Below are 22,391 nucleotides of genomic sequence, written 5' to 3' on the forward strand. Positions count from 1 at the left end.
AGGGAGATCCACATGAGGTGATTCACCTTGCTTATGGGGAACTTACTGCTCTACTTGAAACAGGAGGGATAGGAGTTGTGTATACATCGTGTTAATACCATCCAGAGGGCATGCAATTCTCTCTTCAAATCTTGTAGCTAATTCAGGAAAACTTTCAGTATTGACAGATGGTGGAGACAGTACAGCACTAATAGACTTTCAGGCATCCAGGACTTCTGTGCCACCCTTATATCTGGACAGATGGCTTACAGGTCTCTGACAGTATGGGCTGTTGGTTGTTATAGTGCTGCTGAACTGTTATCAGTCCTCTTCTGATCATTGCTAGTGGATGTGTTTAACCTCTTGAAACAGCCTCATGAAAATGTCTTTTCTTATTTGAAAGTTTTGGGTACAGTGCATATTGCTGTGTGTCCATTTGCAGCATGGTAGCACAATCAGTTTGTTTTTGTATCCTCTCTCAGTTGTTCTGAACACAAGCTGTATATGTGCCCTCAGACTAGCATTTGAGGTTTGTCAACCTTATGGCTTAGTTGCTTGAGGAGAAACAAGGAAAAGAAATACTGACTTCATAAAAAGCAGCAGTGTTTGGTTCCAGTAGCTGGGGAAGATAGGGTTGGTTTCCATAACACATAGCAGCTTATACCATGCAGCTGTAGCCAGTTGTCAGAAATGGATTTTGCAGTCATGGACCATTTCTTCCTACAATTGCAAGACCAAATAGCATCCTGTGAGTGTGCTTAGGATGTAGTGTGTTACTGGCAAGGGCAAATGCAAGTTCTTATCTTATAGCTAGTGTGCAGTACTGATGGTGTTATAAATGCTTTACGAATTAGAGATGCTTTTTGTGGGTTTAGGAGAACTTAAAAATAAGCCAAAAAGCTTTTCTTTTTCTCCTCAGCAAATGTAAACTTGCACTTTACCTGCAGTGGAGTCTGAAATCCAACCTCCTACTGTATTGTGTTTCCCTATAGACAAACAACTTCCTTATCGGTCTTGATAAGAGCTAAATAACCTCCTGCATTCAAAAGGCAATGTTCACAACTGGTTTCTATTTCAAAGCCAAGATCTTATTTCCTATGAAGACTATCATGCTGTGTCAGCTGAAATTATTATTGGAAGACACAGCAGTAATCTGCTTCCACTGGAGATTAAATGTTCCAGTGTGAAATTTTATTTTATGTTCCAAAAATGTCAGCTGCATAGCAGGCATTGTAACTTGCTGGAGGAGTTTTGAATTTAACAGCTGATACATTTTTGAGAGTCATATACATCTTTAAAGTTGATAAAATTCTAATGGCTTACTGAAATAAAAAACCTTTTTTTTTTTTGGCCTGGATTTTGTGCAGACATCACAGCTGCTGTGATAGTCATTACACAGGGAGTAATGAATGCAGTGCAGCAGAAGTGGGCCTTGCCCAGATGGTGGCACAGAAAACTGAACTCCTCCCATGCAAGCACTGACCGCACCTGGCATGCTCTGCCTTTCCCAAAAGGATCTCTACAGGTTGTCAAGGCTTAAGTCATTTCAATTTATGAGTTTAGGACACAGATTTGTTGGCTCGTATTTTCTCTGGGTCTTCCTGCTGTGCCTGGTAACGTTTTTGCCTCACGAGTGTGAGGACTGTATATGTAACATATATAGAGCATGGTTTAGGGTAGTGGCACTGGGTTTAGGGTAGTGACAAACTGAATATGGTTTTATGATTTTGCCTAAAAGAAACTGTCTGTGAAATTTTATAACAGAAAACAATCTACAGCTGGAAGGATGCACTTTATTTCTGCAACAGGTCGTGGAGGGAGGGTTGTACAAAACTTGTGTAAACTAGTAAAATTATTTTGGTGATTTTGAGTTGTATTGTAAAGAATTATCTTGCTAATCCAATCCACATGAGCCTGTCTCTGTGCACAGTGAATGATAGTGCTGGAACAGAGGGGAGTTGGGCTGAGTGGTGCTATGGTGGTTTTTGGCTGGAAATTTTTGGGGCAGGAGATCTGCTGATGCAACTATGAGCAGCATGAGTATTTCACTTTCAGTTTTATCAGTTACAAATGCAAATGCTGTAATACCTCCTGGACTTTTTTTTTTCCTCTGTGCCTTTGAAATAAGTTGCTAGGACTGCTTACCTGTTTTACTCTATTTTACATTTTCCAAGACTATGGCAGAGTTGCTCCAATTTAGCAGCAGAAAAGCAGAAAATCCAGATGGATTGGTTAATAGATGATGTCTGAGTGTGCTGTTGTATCATTATGATTTTCTGATAATTGAAATGGTGAACTATCTTTTGAAGGTTGGGTAGCCCATTTTAGCTGACAGCACATTGACCTGATATGGTCCTTGGAAAATGTTATTAATTTATTGGACTTTATTTGGAACTGGTTTGGTAGTTGTTTTTTGGTTTTTGGTTTTTTTTTTCCTGTGGCCACAACTTTTTGCAGGCACAGAGAATTCTGCTAGGACAGGCCTTGGTAGCCATTTTAGGGCAACATTTTCTGTTCGTGGCAATTTCTACCTACTTCAGCAAAAGCAACAGGGTTGGACCTGAGTCAGAAAGCATCAGTAGCTGGTTTACGGCTGTGCTTCAAGCTGGCTTGGGAGTATGAGCCTAGGAAAACTCATCCTGTGTGGGCCAACAGTATCTGTAACTCATAGGCAGACAGTTGAATGAAGAGGCACTGCCTCTTCCCCTCACCTCCCCTCTTCTTCTCAGTAGCTTTCCCTCCTCCAACTTTTTCGGCCCAGGATGATTTCCTGAGATTAATGTTTTCTGTCTAACAACATGAGGCAGGCTCCCTTCCAAGCATGTATGTGCTCCTCCACATGACCCCAGCTCTATTTAAATGTCTCCATGGCATGGCTTGATTTTGATTGCCACAGTTTGGTCAGCTGTGTGAGGAAATGCTGTGCATGTTGTTTCTGAACTGGCTTCTGATGACTTCATTTGTTGGAGCCTATATCCAATATCAGAAGAGGCCATGAAGAGCATTTTTTACCCACTCCTTACTCCTTTCCATCTTTTTGCCACTTGCTACTGTGACCATCACTTTCCCAAGCTGATCAGTCATAGCCTGCCCAGCTGACCCATACCTCTGTTCTCCCTTGCTGTCTCCTCTGAACCTTTCACTTAATGAAATAATTGGACTAGTCTGAACTGCACTCAAGGTCTGAAAAAGTATGGATTTATTCAGCAGCATAACATTGTTTTCTTTTGCTCACTGTCCTGTTCTTAATAACTGAATGGGTTTTTGCTGGTAGCCAAGCCTATGTTTTCATGGAACTGTCATAACCCCAGTCCAGGAGGTACTGTGTACATTATAGAATTAATGGCTAAGAGTACTCTCTTCCTCCTCTGAGGTGAGAGAATCGAGTCTTTTATACAGTGGGGATATAAGAGTAGCACCTGCTCTGAAGAGAGTTTGGACCTAGTAATTTAAAAAAAATCATCTAGACATTCTGCCATCTTTTTAAAGTGGCTTGATCATAATATTTCTATAAATACTATCAAGAAAATATGCCATTGCTGTGACATCTCACATGTATCTTCATACAGATTTTTTATAAAACTGCACTTTTAGTTTTATTGCAGTTGTCCAGGTTGTTAGAAACAGTCTAGCAGTTGCATTCAGTTACACTATACATTTGAATAACAAAACAATTTTTTGTATGTCAGCCCTTGTTTTGCTTCTTATTAGCTTTAGAGAGTACATTATTTGTACAATCCTGGAAATTTATGCTTGACTGCATTTGCTGAAAATATGAGAAACATTTTATGTTATTGAAACACCTACTGTGTAGTAGGTATGAAACCGAGATTGTATTTTCTGTAGGTTTATATGATGGGCTTAAAATCTAGGGTATTTGTTTCCAAAAGTATGTATAAACTGCACCTTGGCAGATGAGGGCTAGAAAGAAGCTTCCAGTATTGGCAGACTGTGCTGAGGCTGTCCTGTGTCATGTGGAGAGAACTTGAAATGCTGACAACTCTTCCCCCAGAACACTTGGTAGCTGGGCACAAGGTTGTTCTGTGTTAATGCTGTTCAGTGCAGGTAATACTGTAGTGCTAAAGAGCTGTAGCCATATGAATGGTCAGTGTGGTAGGATAACAAACACACAAGTAGATGCAGGATTTGTTATTGAACAGTGGCATGATTAACAGGTATTTCTCTCTACCTTGCTTGAAAATACATATAAATTTTATATATGTATAAATCCTTCTATTTAAAACATTTAAATGTGATGTATATTACTACACCTCGGTTAACTGTATATTTTTAAAGTATTTCTACTGTCTCATTGCTACTTACTTCCAAAGCCTGGTTTAACTGGACTTAGAAATACCTTCTAAGCAGGGGAAGAAGGGTTTCAAGACATGGAAGAGTAGTAGGGCAACATTAGTGAGAATGGGTAGCATTTCAGAGACTAATGAAAGCAAAAATTATACAAGAGGAAAAAAAAAAGTTAAAATTAGCTAGAGGTGTGTGGTGAACCCTGGTGGTTTATATGCAGCCAGGTTTGCAACAACAAAGAAACATGTATGTTTGCATTGTGGTGTCTGTCAGACACTGTGTGTTTCTCTTTCTTCCTTTTTAGTCCACCACAACTCTTGAACCTATTGGCTCAAGAAATTTATCATGCAAATGAGATGTCTCAAATATATCTGAGTTCCTACAAATTTAACGAAATCCAGCAGCTGGATGAAAGAGAACAGCCTCATTAATGCTCCCTGCTGAGAAAAGGCAGCTACATCTTGGCTCCCAGTCGCCTCTGCTGGGCATCAGCCAGCTGGTCAATGAGCACACACATTCTGCACCGGCCGGTCAGCCGGCACACATGTAGCTGTGAAAACATCATGACCCATATGTCACTTGTCTGGCTGAACAGAGTGCTTGGAGATAAGTAGGTTAAAAAATCTGGGACATGTCTATAGGAAACCAGGCATCACTTTTCCAGTGGCTCATGGAACAACATACTGTTTTAGTAATAACCAAAATGTGATGTTTTACCTCTTGTCAACTAATGTGTGCTTAGAAAGCTTCAAGATTTGTATCTCGAGAACCTTATGGTCAAGTCCCACACGATAGGACAGGCTCCAAAGTATCTCTGGAGGTCTTGCTCTAGTGTTAATGCAGAGAAGTAGTCACTTTGTCATAGTTGCAGTGATGTCAGCCAGTTGATGCATGTGCATTTCACTTTTCATAAAAGACAATTGTATTTATCCAGACATGAAGTGATATAAAATATTTCCAAGTTTTCTCCACTCTTTATAGAGTTGCTGCCAAAGGAAAGAAAGGTGGAGAAATGGAGAAAAAAAATGCAGTAAATATCGCCATTAGCGCTTCCTTTTTTTTTCTTTGCTTGAGAGTGTATTTTCTTCAAAAGTTTTTAGTGGGTTCTTCTATTAAGATCTCCATTTTCTAACTCTTAATGTATGCTATGATATTTTTATTCAAATGAAGGAGTAAAAATTTTGGCCATCATATTTTTGAGGAAATATACTTTCCATTTTAGTGATGCTGATGTAATTTTTCTGTGTATCCACTCTTAGTGGCATCAAAGCACTTTCTTATTCTGTATTTTAACAAGTAAACCTTTTTTATAGAAAAGTATGTTGATGATAATTTTAATGAAGAGAATGGGAGGGGAACCTCCTAATAAACCTATAAACTCTTTAAAGGACTGGGAGGAAATCAGAATCCATGAGGACTTCCAAAGCGGTGACCTCTCTGTCACTGCCATTGTGGTTCAGGGGCTCATTGACCACTCCAGTACAACATGCCTTTGCACTCTGTGATGTTCCTGTGTTTGTGCTAAAATGCCAGTTTCTAAATCAGCATAATGCATGCTCCAGTTCCTGTTGCATGGGTTGAATCTGAGAATCTTTATCCTGTACTTGACAGAGTTGTGCTGAAGAGAGGGAGTGAATGTGGTGGTCACCGCAGAGGCTGTGGGGACTCCTGCCCCTGTCCCAGCCCCTGCTGTGGTGACAGTGCTTGTTGGTCTGCTCTCAGCTGGGGCTTCCTGTTGATCACATGGCTTATGGTGATCTTATTGCTGTGGTCGCACAAGTGGTGTTGCTCTCTGGGAAATTATGTCATTTGATGTCAGCTTTTCTGAGCAGTGTTAGGAGATTAGTACCAAGCCCTTGGGAATATCTGTGTAAGTATATGGGAAATCATTTGCTCAAATACCTTTAAAACTAATGTGATTATGAAGAAGAGATTACTCTGGTTTGCATATTTACTCATGATAGTTCCACTGAAATATACATATGAAATATAAATACAGTTGATTTAATGATAATTTGTCTTATGTTGGAAGTTGAAAGGCATGATTTATTTTAATTGCGTATATATGTGTGATCAGGACTAAATATACTGATGATTAACATAACTGGGGTGGGACGTGCTTTGCCATTATGAATGTGCCATACAATGATGTATTGCAAGGTAGAAAGGATTGTAAAATTAAAACCCATCAAATTCTGGAGAACATTGGCACCAGTAGGATATGGTGGTTAATGACAAGGGTCAAGTAGTAGTACAGTGGAAAGGCTGTATCTTTGATACTTACAGCACTTCTGTAAATATAACTGTATCTTTCACAGTCGAGCTTGGCAAGTGTTTGAAAAACACCATATGATGGAAAACAAAAGTCTGTCTTTAAAAGTGCTGTAGTTGCCTGTGTTTGCCCAATATTTTATTGGTCAAAACAGCGTGTAGCAAAGCAAAGAATCTGTTAGCAGAATCTTTTCATTGTAATTTTCAAGTTCCGTTAGCAAAGAGATGAAATCAATAAAAATTGATGGACTGTAGTAGAGTAAAAGTGAACAGAAAATGCCCTTCTATTATTTAGTGATGAACTACTCTATGCATCCACTGTGAGCGAGTGTCTGGTCTTTCCCTCAGATAGTTGAACTAAAAAACCAGTATATATAGTGTGTTTTCATCTCAGCACTTCAGGAAATTTTGGAGATTCACTTGATAGTACTGTGTTCTGTGTTAATGATAAAGGTGCTGAAGCATTGAACATGGGTTTGGGGGAGGATGAGTGTTAAGAAGAAACCATAACCTTGAATTTAAAACAATGAGGTGCTTTTTTTAAGTGGAAAAGATGTCTTCATGTTCATCATCATGCTTACATTTGGCTAAAAGTGTTGTATGGTCAAATACCTGCTTTTAAAATATTTTTGATGTTTTACACTGGTTTTGATTGTCACCATAACTTTCATTAACTTGTGGGATATTGTGCTACTTTAAAATTCTTAAAACATAAAATTATAATAATGAGTGGAGGTAAAAGAGTATCAAAAAAGGTATTCTGGATGGAAGCTGATCTAGGCTGACAGAAGTCATGCTGTGTAATTATCCTGATTTGAAACAGTAACAGAAGAACAACTAGGCAAAGGGCATTACTGGACAGGTATGTGGAAAGGTTTTTTTTTAAAAATGTTAGGCCAGCAGAAACAAGTTTAACTGAAAGTAACAGAAAATCCATATGAGACTGGCAAATATGTTTGAACTTTGTGATGAGACACTGAGAAAAGGACTGTGCTCTGCAGCGATGCTCCCTTTGCTCTGACTCCTGTCTTGATTTACAAGGTTTTTTTTTGTAAAGTACTGTATTTCTTTGTGCATAGTGGGGAATGGAGTAGAAATCTAATGGTATTAAAGTCTCTAACAGTTGAGCAGAGCCTAATAAAATTAGCCACAAACTCAAATCTGCTTTATCTTTGAAGAATTGTTATTAAATAGTAAAGAACAAATACTTTCAATGAGAAATTTGAAACTGGTACTCTAATCACTGTCAAGTGAAGCTGTTAGAAAAACTGTGGTCCTCACTTTGTTTTCCTATTAGAAACATCTGGAAAAAGTGCTATTAGAAATGGCTGGAAGAAATCTGTTATCAACCCCCACTACTTCACTGCTGTAAAACTAAGAGAAAAGAGCAAAGCAGATACAAATTTTCTAGGCTTTCCTACCTGGAAAGGCAGAGGTCAGTAAATTGATGCTTTGTAAGGTGATGCCTTGGGTTACTCTTTAGCAATTTCTTTGCATAAGCAAGTTCTTCAATTTGTCTCTGGCACAAATTTGCAAATAAGTTTTTCTTAAAATGTTAATATATTTGACAACACTGATGACTAGATAGAGGGACATTATATGGCCTGAGACACTGTTTATCCTGTGTATTTGAAAGGTCAGTGCTTTTCTGAACCTCAGAGATTCAGCTTAGCATGAGCAACAGGGGAAGAGATAAACACAGAAGAGAGACAGAGAAAAAGAGATAAATAGCAGGAAGTTAAAGACAAACAAACCAAACCCACCAAGCCCCCTTTAACAACAGAAAAAAGCCCCAACACTCTAATCCAAACAATCTGTCTATGAAGAGAAGGAAAAAACCCCAAACCACCCTATGTCTTAAACCTGGGTTTCCTCTATTTTAAAGGTATTTTACAAATTAAGTTTTAGATATTTTTTTTCTTTTAACCTTTCTTGACTTGGAAGAAATAAATCTTGGTTGAGTACTGCAGTTTTAAGAGACATAATATAAATTACATCATCAGTATTTTATCTTCTAAGATAATGTAATTTTAGATGAACCCAAGGAACGACAGTCAACCATTTAATTGGCATTGTGTACAAGGCAGAATATACAAACTAAAGGTTACCATGAGGTCTGCAGCTATAATTACCATTGACCAAAGCAGACTTTTCATTTAATTAGCCTCCAGAGAAATAATGTTGCAAGGTTAAAGGTTACCATTTTTCAAGAAAGATGTCAATAAGGAATGAAGACTGCTTACAATTTTACAGGCTGTCTTGTCTCAGCTGTGCTTGAAATCTGATAGAGTTGGACCCTTTAAGTATGAAAAGGAACTATATTCAACTCCTTCCTACTAAGAAAACCACCACCACCCTCAACCCCCCCAAAACCACAGAGAATTTTGAAGGTGGGAAGAGAAGACATTCAAGTGGCTTTTAAATACCTTTAATGCTTCATCACTTTCTAGTGAATTTTTTTTTTTAATGTAAACATCTAAAGAACTGATGGGGAAAAATGCTGGAAGTACAGAAGTATCCCTTGATATAGAGGCAGCTGAGATTATTTGAGGTGCTAAATTTACAGCTGTATAAATTTGGGAAGAGAGAGGTTTATGTCCTTAACAAAGGCTTCTTAGCTCTAAAATATGCTTCCCTGCTTTCATGGTTAGTTCACATTTGGTTATGATGAGAAAATTCTGAGAATCTGTTTACTAGTGTTGAGGTAAAGGGTTGGGATACATAAGCTTGTTGAGGCTGGGATACATAAGCTTGAGAAAATACATACTGTGACCAATGTCTTATGCTGCCTGAGCATAGAAATACAGATCAAATTGTATACACAAAGAGAGTTACTTCTAGCTTTGAATACAGGGCATTAAGGAGAAAAAATTTTGGAGAGCTTTCCACCTTTATTTAAAACTGTATCCATAGGCCCTGTGCAAATGGGATGTCTGACAACTTGCATTAATGAACTGAAAACCTTTTAAGTGGCTCTGAGATAGTTTTGTGGCATGGCTTGATTCACATAAAATGGACAAATCTAAATATTGCCTAAAATGAGACTGCCTCTTCTCCCTCTGGGTTTTTTGTTTGTTTGTTTTCATACCTTGGGATGAGCGTGATAGTTATGTGAAAGTAGAAAACACAGCAAAGAGAAGGCACATTAACACCATATGCAGAAAACCCTTCCTGCTCCTTCTGGGGAAGGTGCAGTCGGGAGGCTGGAGCAGCTGAGTAATTTCTAGGCTCTGGTGTCCCTTGCAGTACTCAGATGCTTGTCCTCCAGCAGGCAGGGGTCGTGCCATGACACCATGGGAAAAGCACAGGGCCACTGCTGCAACACCGGGCCTCTCTTTGTTTGCCACTGAGCAGGAAATCTGCCTCTGCCCTTGAGTTGTTGCTGTCATCCTTCCTTTCGTGTCACCTCCTTCCATCTGTGTGTGGTTTTGTCCACTTTCTGTGGCAGGATGATCTAACACCTAGGTAATGTGGGACAGGAGTTAGCTCCACTGCGACTTGTTCATGCAGCAATTAGCACAGTGAGGCCTCAGATTAATGTAACAGCTGCTATCTTGGTGAAGACCAGACGCTTCTCTGTGGATCTCCAGAATTAAAAGCACAGCCTTGTATGGACCTCAAGTGAAGTGCAGTAGCTGTCAGGCTCGAATTCTTGTCACATGGAGGGGCAGCACAGCTGAGTGATGGGCTGCATTCCTGCGGCAAACACAATAGTGCTGGCACTAAGGAGCTGCTACAAGGGGCCAGTGAAGGAAAGCACAAGTACTACAAATTTATTTGTCTGCAGTGTGGGAAAAGTGTGGTTCCTTGCATTTTAATCCCTGAGAATGTATATATAGGCCATACCCAACCTCTCTGTATCTACTTCGGTTCGTATCTCAGTGATTCACAAGTCACTTTCCTTTACACCATCTGATTTTCAAATCAACTGCAAGATTCAGGATGTGATAGGAAACATCTTAAATGTTCACAATGAGCTCAGCTTTCCAATTTTCAACAAGCTAGAAATATATATATAAGACAAAACATGGAAGTCCTACAAATTATCAGTGAATGCCGGTGTTCTTTTTTACAGGAAGTATGCTTTGGCTTACAGATCCCTCTCAGTACAGAGTTCCCCAGCAGTCTTGCTGGACAGTTTGAAAGTGATTACCCTGGTAACCACTTCTCACGGCCAAAAAAGCTTCAGGCAGCTTGCCTTAGTATTGCCTTTGTACTCAATGCTCTTAACAATTACAGTGTAAGTCCCTCATTATCCTGCTTCACAACAACTTTCCTTCTCTCCTGCTGGAGCACTTGAAAGGGTGCAGCAAAATAGAATAAAGCAAGGATTTACATCTCCGAAACTTGTTCAAAATCAAGTCCTGATAAGATAACAAAATGCATTACAGAAGAAAAAAATTTTGGTTATCAGTTTCCTGCTGCTACATCCTCCTGTTTTACGCTAGTATACACAGACACACACACACACACACTCTCTCTCTCTTCCTTTAAATCTCAGATGGGACTGCGAATATGGTGCCAATTAAGAGTATAATGCTAGAACTACTAGACCCAAAAAGGGTGTGGCTAAGCGGGAGTAAGACAGTGATCACCTGCTTTTGCTTTCTGAGTTCCTCTCATGGTCTAGTTTTCAGATGTAGAGCATCCAAAACTGTACAGAGATCAAAGAAACAGTACCTACTTGATTTTTCTGAAAATTAGGCATTAGTTATTCTGCTGCGTTCTGTTCCAAATACTGCTGTCCTGCCTATCTTATGACAATGACAAATGTTTGTTTGTCCCAGGATTGTAAAACTTCAATAGGAAAGCTGCAAAGGTGAGGAGATTGTAGAGTTTGTGATCTTTACCTCAGAGGCAGCAGCAGAATGCTCCTAACTCAGTGCTAACTTGCCTTGCTTCAAGGATTGACATGAGACACTTTCTTAAGTTAAATTTGAGACTTTTGTCATTGCTTTGCAGTTGAATTCAAGGACTTCCTGTATTAATAAAAACAAACAAACCCCACACTGAAGTAGCTCTTGCAACTTAGGAAAATGCTTCTGTGCATCATAGGCCTTGATGTCACCTCACATTTAACTGGTTATAGTAGAACAAAGATCTGTGTTTCGGGATCTATTGTAGATATCCCTTGTGGAGAGAAAGCAGGAACCTTTTGTTAGCCTGGGATGGTGCTATTTACCTGGGTAATGTCTAGTGTTATGGCCAAAAATATATTAGTATTTTTTAGAAAAAGTCTTGCTCATCTTTACATTTTTAGGAAGGCATATATCTTTTTTAGAGAAATAAAGTTACTATTAAATGCTTCTTTTGTTGTTGATGGAAATTCCGTGTTCAATTGTGATGTGTCAAGTATGAATGTAAAAGATCTGCCATTCCACAATAGCTGTCTACAATATGTCCTGATGACAGTGAAGCCAAACTAATCTGCTGCATGCAGGTCAATATTTGCAACTGTTTAGAGAGCTTCCTTGATGGACATTTATATAAATAGTGGTTCATTGTCCCTTAAGTGGATGTCACCTCCTGAGAGACATAATCTCCCAGGGGGAAAAAACAATCATGGCAAACCTATAATCAGTCCATAGACTGAGAGACATTAATTTTCTTTTTGTTTCACTGTGAATACCTATTTTGTGTGCCTGACACTGATTTCTGTTTTTTTTTATGTTCTGTAATGTACAATTGCCATGAGACAGAGACATGTATATATTTTTTTTTGTGCACAATTGTTATTGGAAATTAATAATTTTCTTTTTTTCCTGTGAAATACAAAGTCAAGTTTTAAAATCAGGACTATATAATTAAAATGCTAAGATACTAAACATTTCTGTGAAATGCAAGAGTTTGTACGGACTTGAGAACTACAATTGTGAATTTGTCCTATTTAGATTTGGTATGAAAGAGCTGCCAGTACATTCAGCTTATCCTTAGCAGCTTCCCTGTCTTCTCAGGTCTTCTACCAAACCCTTCTATAGTGCTAACAAGAGCCATCTGTGCTCTTTCTCTTCTCTAACCCAGGCATCTGTAAATCACCAGGCTGTTCAGTGTTGAAACCTGCTTACAGGAATAGGTGATACATTTTTGTATGTGAGCATTTATTTAAGAAAGAGCAATGTTTGGTTAACCATGCCTTACTGTGCACTTCAGGAAATTTTTTACTCTTATTTTACTAGATTACTGATAGGTTTAACCCTCTGCTTGTCAACTACTGTGCTTCACGTAAAATAAGTAGTAGCTTCGCATTCCCTAAATGTTCCTTTGAAAACTTATCCAAATATATATGTTTGCTCCTCAATACCTTTGTGAGACAAAAAAAGTTTTACTTCTGGCTCTTCTAGTCTTCCATTTTTAAATGGAAACTTCTCAAAAGAACTTCCATCTACACAAGTGGATTTTATTTATAGAAGAATGGAGTTGTTTCTCCTGCAGGAAGGACAAATTTCTTCTGTCAGAAACAAATAAATAAGCAAATTAAAACAAGGAAAAGGTCTATTTTGGCTGTCCTTACTAATTAAAGAATGAAAAGGCAAAAGATGGGCAGGGGAAGGGAGATCAGAGTTTGATTTTCTGTTTGGCTTCAGTTTCTATTTTTCTGGCTCAATGTTAGGAAATCCTCTTCCTGTGCCCCTAGTGTCACGAAAGAGCAAGGGGAGAAATCTTGGGGTCACATTTGTCTATGGAAATGGTGTTAACTTCTACCAGCAATGAGCAAGTGATTTACAATGCTCAAGAGAGAGACTGACCTGTTAGCCCAAAAAAACACTGAGAGGGAAGAACTATTATGGCCATTTGAAAAAATTGTCCTGAAACCATCCTTTTTCTTTTGTGTTGTGAATGGTTAAAGAGAATGAATTGTCTCCAGACAAGCTTGCCTGTCAGTCTATAATGCCAGTAACATCCAGCCCTGAGGCAGCTCATCCTCAGCCTCCTGTACTTGCCATGCTGTGCTGCAGACCTTCCTTGGAGGCTCGATATGTGAGCAAGGCTCTCAGGAAGCAGGACGTGGTTGTTATTTGTATCTGCTTGACTTGCTGTGTAAAGTATTACGGATTTGTGGGTCACTTCTTTCACTCTAGCTTGTCCTTCTCCCTCAACCTCCAGCACTTTAAGATGCCTGAGGATTTCACAAATACATTGCATGAGGGAAGAATACTCTCCTGTTGGTAGGAAATTTAGGTCAAAGGTGGGTGTCCCCTGTGCCAGAGAGGCACAGTTTCTGTGCCTTGTGATGTTTGGGTTTCTTCTGCAATTTTACTTACATTTAGTAACTGAACAGTCCTTTAAAAAATAATTAGAGTTAGCAGTGGTTTATTTTTGTATACGTGTCTCTGTGTGTGTGATTTGTTTTGTTTAAAGCTACTCAGGAAACAATTATTAAACAAAATTTAAAACAAAGTAAAACATGGTTATGGCTTGATTATATACAGAGGCACAGCAGAAAGTGGCAGAATAAATAGACAAAAATGAGACTGGATTGATAAATAGCAGTAGGGTATTTATCAAGGGTAGATTGAAAGAAAGGTAGAAAGAAGGGTAGTTTACAATTAAGTACTGTGTTATGCACATAGCAATAGGATATTCTGTGATGCTCCCATGACATTTATGCTTGGCCATGTGAGGCTGTCAGTATCTTAGTATTTGGAGCACCCTTACAAGTGGAGGATGTGCTATCCTGCATGACAGCCGAGGGACAGGAGAATGTAGTTTATTCAAGGTTACTCAGGAAGTCCAGCTGTTTGTCATTCCTGTGACAAAAGCTCTGGAATTAATGTCCTGTTGCAGTGCTGGTGGACTCCTCTATACGCCAACTCCTAGGTGATGGATATATAGTAAAAAGCTCTGCAGGTTTCCAGATTTTTGGACAGTGAAATGGTGCATTTAGAATGAGTCCTGCCGAGGGTGTTTGTCCAGTTCACAGTAGCAGGTAGGGCTAGAGGAGGAATTATTCTGCAACACACAGCCACAGAACTCTCTGGAGTCAAGTTAATAGCTTCAGTCCCTGAATGTCCATTTCCTGAATCTATTCTGGGCTCATCTGCAAGAAATCTTGCTACCACTGCAGCATCAAGGAGTCCTGGTCAGTGCTGTGGTTATCGTCATCACTTTTCATGTATATACAAAGAGTCCATGGGCCTCATTTCAGAAACACCTCTTGTACAGCAGGTAAAATTTTTCCATTTTTAGAACAGTTACAGTTAGAAAAAAGTAATAATAAAATGTTTATGAACTACATTAATAACTTATTTTTTCTCTTGATGTTACTGTTTTGTTGAACTCCCTGTTAATGCCAAGAAATTCACATTGTAATATGTTGGTGCATGACTCCTCCTAAGATATCCTATCTGTTGGATTGTGGCCCTAGATGAGGCAGCGTCTCGTAAGCGGCTTTTATCAATAAATTGCCTCAAAGGTAATACTCCTATGCTTCACCAATGGGTTTTTTGTGTTTGTTTGTTCCATTTACCCTCTGTTTCTCACACTAAAGGAGATGCCAGTGACAAATAGTTCTGGGCAATACCCCGTTTCTGGTATTGTTTGGATGTTGATAATATTTCTCTGCAATGCAGCCTCAGGGATTGTCATATCCCCTACCCAGTGGTTTGCGAGGAGCGCATTGGATAATGACAAACTGCAGTGCACTGTGCTCAGAGAGCTAATGAGGTGCTTTGTTCTTGAGCATCAGTACGTATTGCATCTACACCTTTCATATACAGAAGAGGAGTTTTAACTGACATTGTATGCGTTTAAAAGGAAGCGAATTTTTTTATGTGAGTAGAGGTACTACACTAACCATAATGATTTCATTATGTTCTCCAAACTCAGCATCAGGCTGTCCTCGGGGGAAATGGACATTTTTAATGTAGGGTAAAAAATTACCAAAGGAAGTTGAGGATGCCCTTCTGAAAGGGTGTCATAAAGATGCTGTGACTTGATAGAAGGAACAGGTCTGATATATTCTCAGACATGGCTTTATAATTGTTTCCTTGACAGTAAGCACCTCTACTGAATGCTAAGGCTGCATTTCTACATCATGAATGTAACAATACAGTAAATGTACAGGAAATAACATTTCAGTTTTGTCCTTTTTTGCCTTTTCTACATATTTGAAAAAATGTCATGGAAATAGGGACACATAACCTCTGTTTTAAAAAGGGAGAAAAAGGAAGACCTCAGGGACTACAGAATGGACAGTCTCTCCTCAGTGCCCAGTAAGTACATGGAACAGATTCTCATGGAAACTGTGCTAAGGCACATGGAGAATAAGGAGGTGATTGGTAACAGACAACGTGGCTTCACTAAGGGCAAATCATGCCTGGCAAATTTGGTGACCTTCTGCGGTGGGGTGACAGCATTGTTGGATAAGAGAGGAGGGACTAATGTCATCTGTCTGAACTTGTTTAAAGCATTTGATGCTGTCCAGAATGACATCATTGTCTCTAAACTGCAGAGGCCTGGATTTTATTGATGGACTACTTGGTGGATAAGAAATTGGCTGGGTGATTGCACTCAAAGAATTGTGGTCAATGGCTTGATATCCAAGTGGAGTCAGTGATGAGTAGTGTTCCTTAGGGGTTGGTATTGAGACAATTGGGGTTTAACATCTCTGTTGGGGACATGGAAAGTGGGATTGAGGGCACCCTCAGCAAGTTTGCTGATGACACCAAGCTGTGTGGTACAGTCAACACAAAGGAGGGAGGGAATGTCATCCAGAGGGACCTTGACAGGCTTGAGAGGTGGGTGTGAACCTCTTGAAGTTCAACAAGGCTAAGTGCAAGGACCTGCACCTGGGTCGGGGCGACTCCAAGCACAAACACAGGCTGGGCTGAGACTGGAGAGAGAACAGCCCTGAGGAGAAGGACTTGGGGGTGTTGGTGGACAAGAAGCTCAGCATGACCCAGTAATGTGCACTTGCAGCCCCAAAAGCCAACTGTGTCCTGGACTGCATAACTAACAGGTCAAAGGAAGTGTTTCTCCCACTCTGCTCTTGTGACACCCCACCTGGGGTACTGCATGCAACTCTGAGGGCCCCAACATAAGATGAACATGAACCTGCTGGAGCGAGTCCAGAGGAGGTCACGAAGATGATGAGAAGACTGGAGCACTTCTGCTATGAAGACAGGCTGAGAGAGCTGGGCTTGTTCAGCCTGGAAAAGAGATGGCTCTGGGGAGACCTTGGAGCACCTTCCAGCCCTAAAGAGGACCTACAAGAAAGCTGAAGAGGAACTTTTCAGAAGAGCATGTAGTGACAGAATGAGGGCAATGGCTCTAAACTGTGAGTATGTTTAGACCAGGTATTAGGAATAAATTCTTTACTGTGAGGGTGGTGAGACACTGAAACAAGTTACCCAGAGAAATTGTGGCTGTCCAATCCCTGGAAATGTTGAAGACCAGGTTGAATGGGGCTTGGAGCAACCTGATCTAATGGAAGGTGTCCCTGTCCATGACAAGGGAGGGTTGGAACTAGATGATCCTTAAGTTCCCTTCCAATCCAAACCTTTTTGTGATTGGGCTACTTGAAAGACTGATATTTTCTGACTGCTGCTCTGAGTGGGAATGAATGGGGAAAATAAGAATTTTGACCCTTAGGAAAATGCTATGTCTCCCAATACTTTGAAAGTGGACATCAGCTGTTGGAAACCTTGAGCATTGCTACTTGTGTGAAAGATTGCTGTTCTGAGTAGTATAAAATATGCCAACTTGCTGAAGTTGTCTCTTCTGTTGTATAGGCTCTTATTGTGTGTTCATCACTGCTGTGTTTAATCATCCTGCAGTAGTAAATGAAGTGGTACTGTTCATGTCTGCCACATGCTTTGTCACTGTTCTCTTGCAGGGAAAGAAATATGTATAGCAAAATATTTTATATGAGATTTTTTGTAGCTGTGTGTAAATACAGGCTTGCACATTTTGTTATGCACATATACTGAGAGGTCAAAATTTAAGAAACAGTGGGGTTCGTGACATTTCAGAATTCAGCTGATTCTCAAGGTACCTTTGTCTTCTGCTCAGCTCAGCCTATTGCATCATGTTGCCTTTGCCAGAATACAAAAACTGTCTGCAGAGTTCTTGAGCTCTGGAGCAATGCTGGGTAGGTAGTGGCCCAGTCTGAGGTTATTTTGGCAACACTCCACAACCCCAAAGAAAAAACTCAACAATGTAAAATTTTCTTTGCATGTCTGAGTAAAACTGCAGCTCTGCTTCCCTCCAGGTTGATACAAATTTCATAGACTTATTTATTTGCACTGGTGTATGTCCTCATGACCCCATCCCCTCCTTGTGTGTCACATGGTGGAAACGAAGGGTGCTTCCTGAACTACAGGTTCTCTTGAAAGAAAAGTTGCTGGTTGTGTGTTGCAACCACAGGAAATATTTCAGTGTTTCTTCTTACCCCCTGCACTGTTCATCTCCTTCTGTTCCTCTGTTGTGCTGCCTTAGACTGCTCTCTCTTACCAGGAAGTAAATTAAATACAGTGTTAACTACATGGGTAATACCAGTGCTTGGAAGTGAGTAGGAGATAGGATAAAGGATGTAGACTAGAGGGCCTTTATCCTTCTGGTAGATCTCTGCACTGAAACTGAGCTGCAAAATTTGTTAGTTGCTGGGAAAATGTCTCCCATGTCTGTTTGTTGCTGCCTGCCCTTATTAAGATCTGCTTTTGGAAATCAATGCTAATGCAGTATTTCAAGGTGATCTAGAATCCACGTGTAGACTGTGACTTTGCTTCAGCTATGTTGCAGGCACATTAGTGCAGATTAAATAGAAGATGATAAAAGGCAAGTTGATGCAATCATATTTGCAGAACAATAGAAGTGAGAGTGATCAAAGGCAAGAAAATGACTGGGTCACTTTGCTGGAGTACTCTTCTCACTCTCTTCACTTGAGTTGCTCTTAGCAGTTTTCCAGGCTCTTTGGAGCAGGAATTGGAAGCCTGGCCAAGATAGGTGTTTTGCCATTATGCGTTAGTTTTTATTTAGTGCTCAATAGCTGAGAACCAAAGAGTAGACCTTGTTCTTTAATACATGGCTAACTTATTACATACCTCTATAAATTCCTCTCATCAACAGGACTTACACATAAGCTGGTCCTGAGGTCTGAGGTATTGAATGTCCCTTTGGTACGTGACAGATCTTTTGAAGCCTTTGAAGTTACTAAAGCCAAAAGCACTATCAAACTTCCAAATTGTTTGTAGGGTGTATAATGACCCATTAGAGAAAATGAGAAAGTTAGGGAGTAGCTGTGAAATGTCCAAGACCTACAACTGCTCTGTGTTGAACAAGTAGTGTTCACTGCAGCACCTCAATTTTCCTCCTGTAAAATGCTTTGAGGCTGACAGCTGAAGGAGACTGGGGAAGTGTTTGGACTAATTATTATTTATCGTGATGTTATTATTGTGGCTACTGCTGCTATAATCTGATGTAGGTTCATTTATATAATGAAACGATTATCTTGTCAGTAGAGATTTGAGTTGCAGTTCAAATCTGTTCCTGTGTTGTGTAGAAACATTCTTGTGCTACAGCAAGTCACAAACCCATTGCTGTCCTGGATTTCAGTGAGAACTGCTTAGTTAGAATGCATTCTAAATTTGAATAGCTGATCTGTTTGGGGGTTTTTTGAGAAGCACTGGAAGTTTGGATGTACCAAGGCTTTGATATTTTTTTTATATTTTTTAACAACTAAAATGAATCTGGCTTAATGATGTGTTCCTGTAATCAGGACCACAGACCATTCAGCAGGTGTAGAAGAGACATTGGTAAAAACATGTTACAATTCAAGAGAGAGGCTAAAGAGAAACCTTGGGGCTAAGAAGGAACTTGCCATTTACTCAGACTTTTTCTTACAGAAACTGTGGAAGTCAGTAGTTTTTGCAAGAAGGAAAGGATTGATGGTCAAAGGTGAAATGGCCCTGGGGAAAGCTGAACTACTGCTTCATTTATGGCAATCACCCACAGCACACTGAACACCAAGGGCTGCTGAGGTATCATGCTGCTGGCATTAGCCACAGAAAAGGGTGAATAGTCTGGTTCTGAGGCAGACATCTAGGTTTTCTAGATATGACCCAAAATATTGACATTTTGCTCTGTCCAGGGAGGTAGTTTGCTCCAGCAGAAATCTTATATTGTTTTGATTAAATACTCTAATGCCCAGAGAGAGAAAAATCACCCCTCTTCTCATCCAAGACATACAAGTTTGGTTTTGTGACAGTTTGAGAATGAGGGTTTTCCTTAGTCTTGTTTTTTTTGTTATTACTCTCCCTGGCTATTTTATTGTGTTTGGAGGTGTTAATGAATCACAGCAGCATTGTCATTTCAGATGGGTTTGGTGAGGCATCCAGCATGTTAGTGCCTGTGAGCTGACTGCTTGTGCTCCAGCCAGCCACAGGATCACACCAGTCTTGCATAGGGATAAATAGCTTTACCTTCCCCCATCTTACAAATCTGCTGAGTGGGTCAGTCTGACTTCTTTCTTTCTTTGGCTTCCTTCCTTCCAGCTTTCACTCTGCTATGCCTTTAAAATGCACTAGAGATGGTACAATACCAGTTTTACATAACAAAAGGAGAAGAGAAGGAGAAGTGAAATGACTTGACCGAGTTCAGGAAATAAGTAAGGCATGAGACAGAAAATAAATTTGTTAATTCCCAGGTAGAGTCAGAACAATCCCCACTCAGGCACCTGCTCTCTCTGACTTTTATAATTTCTTCCCCACACACATTTGAAGAAAGTTTCAGGACTGCATGCTTCCTTCTGCACTGCTTGACCTCAGTAGTAACCAAAGTGGTTTGAGATTTGAGCTATAGCTGCCTTTTTTTCTTTGTTTAGCTACATTTTAAATACCAGCCAAACTATGTCAGATTTGTTACTTACTACTTCCGACTACCCTCAGCTACTTTCTTGCATAGACTAATAGAGGTGCTTGAGACCACAGTCTAGTAGTGCGGTTTAGTTTCACAGTATGTTTCATTCCCGCCCTTAACCTGTTCACCTCCTCAACAACTGTATCTGGGAAGCTACGCTTCCACTTTGAGATTAAAGACACTTCAGAGATTACTTCCATAGTTTTGGATGATAACAAAAAAGCTTTTATTGCATAGGTTACCAAAAGTTCATTTAACAAACATGCAAATATTACTTTGCAAAAGAAACACAGTGTGGACAGAGAGATGGAGGAGAAGGAGTCTCAGTGATCAGTCAGGGACTTGTGGAAGGATTATTTGAAGGTGGCAAACATTACTATTTTTTTTCCTCAATAATGTCCAGAAAATAAACTGTATAAATTTCATGAAAGTAGGTGTGGACTAGATTAACGAAATTCAGAACTTCAGTCTTTATGCTTGCTTGTTCCACGATTGCATACATTTTGAATGTGGGTGCCTGACATCCCTATCTCGAGTGAAATGCTACAACATAACAATCAGAGCCTGCAGCAGTCAAGAAGACTAACAGGCTGAAGTGCAGCTATCATAACGTCAGAGCCTGTCACTTTGAGCAGAAAATATGCACCTAAAGCTAGAGATTGCCTGATCAACCCTGCATCTGTGCTGATGCACGGGTGTCTCTAAATGTTGCAGTGCAGCATTTTCTAGCCACTCTTTTTGGCAATTTTTAGTCATCTGAACTTCTGAAGGAATTTTTTTACTTGGGTGTTGGCTACACAACGGGGTTATACACTGTTTAGTTTTGGCTGGGTAGTTTTTTTTTAATATAATTTTTGGCTCATTTAAATTCTCTCTTCTGCTTTAGAGTACTTGTATGTATTTGTGTACTTTTTTAATGCATAAAAATGGCTTCGCAGTCAAATGTTTTCCTTCCATGCCAGTCTGCTACTTTACTTGTCTCCTTTAGTAGTTCTTGTTCTGAGGGCAGGAAAGAAAGGGATGAATGAAGTTTCCATTTTATGCTCAGTTAGTTATCCAAAACACTTTTCTTTGTCTAAAAGCGTCATATTTTCCACTAGCAAGACCCCTCAGTCATAATTTGGTCTGTAGACATGATTTCCAAGAATTGCTTCATAGGCAAGTTTTTAATGTAATTTAAGAGATTTCCCCATCAATCTTTACCGGCGTTCTTAATCTGGAAAAGAAAATTGGCAACTGAAGAGCTCTCTTACATTTCTATGGTATAAATGTGACATCACTCATTCTTTCAGTGTTTGTGGAGTGGGTTTTTTGTTTGTTTTGGTTTTTTTTAATCCTTTGCTAAAATTTAGCAGAAGCAGAACAAACAAAATTTCTAGGTAATGCAGTGAAGTTCAGTGTTTTACTGCAGTGGTTAAGATACAGTGTTCTATCATGTCTGACTGTATTGCTCACTGATTTCCTTTAATTCCCAGATGTGAAATCTTATCATACTGTTTGCCTCTTCCACCCACTGCAATTACCTCAGCTAAAGTAAAGTTTCTAGAATCAACCATATTCCGTTTCATGATTGTTCCAAAGAAAAATCAGTCTCTCTCCTTACATGTTTGGAGCACCTCAAATAAATAGCAGGTCAAATTACTAATCTATTAGCTCTTTGTCTGCCATAGTATGCACAGTTAAGTCATGAAATATTCATGCAATTCAGAAGAAAGCTTGAGAGGGGTGAGGGAAGGCAGCTCCTGAAATAAAACCACAGTATCATAAGGTCAATCAGCTTGCTGCTTTTAGATTCAAGCGCAGGTCAAACCTTTCATCCTAGAAACTTTGCCCAAGAATTATTTACTTTCAGCTGTCGAGCTTGTTAAATGATTACCTAAGTCTATGGTGTGCATTTTTTTTCTTCACAGGAAGGGTTTTATAAATGACTTTTTTCCCCTAAAGGATTACATTTTTACAGTACATGGTTCTCTATATGCAAG

The 22,391-nt window shown here is 39.6% G+C and overlaps 1 long non-coding RNA gene across 2 annotated transcripts in view; it reads left to right on the top strand.

The window, feature by feature from the left end:
- LOC108640187 overlaps window positions 1-22,391 on the top strand; it is a 64,485-nt gene that overhangs the window by 24,591 nt on the left and 17,503 nt on the right. Inside the window, exon 4 of one of the 2 annotated variants that reach the window (XR_003915795.1) lies at window positions 7,853-7,981. The exons of the other annotated variant lie outside the window; for it this stretch is intronic. This is a non-coding gene — a long non-coding RNA (uncharacterized LOC108640187). Of the gene's footprint in view, window positions 1-7,852; window positions 7,982-22,391 lie in introns of those variants that run through there. 2 annotated transcript variants of the gene reach the window in all.

The sequence above is a fragment of the Manacus vitellinus genome, unplaced genomic scaffold, assembly GCF_001715985.3.
Source record: "Manacus vitellinus isolate BGI_N305 unplaced genomic scaffold, ASM171598v3 scaffold_22_pilon, whole genome shotgun sequence".
NCBI lineage: Eukaryota > Metazoa > Chordata > Aves > Passeriformes > Pipridae > Manacus > Manacus vitellinus.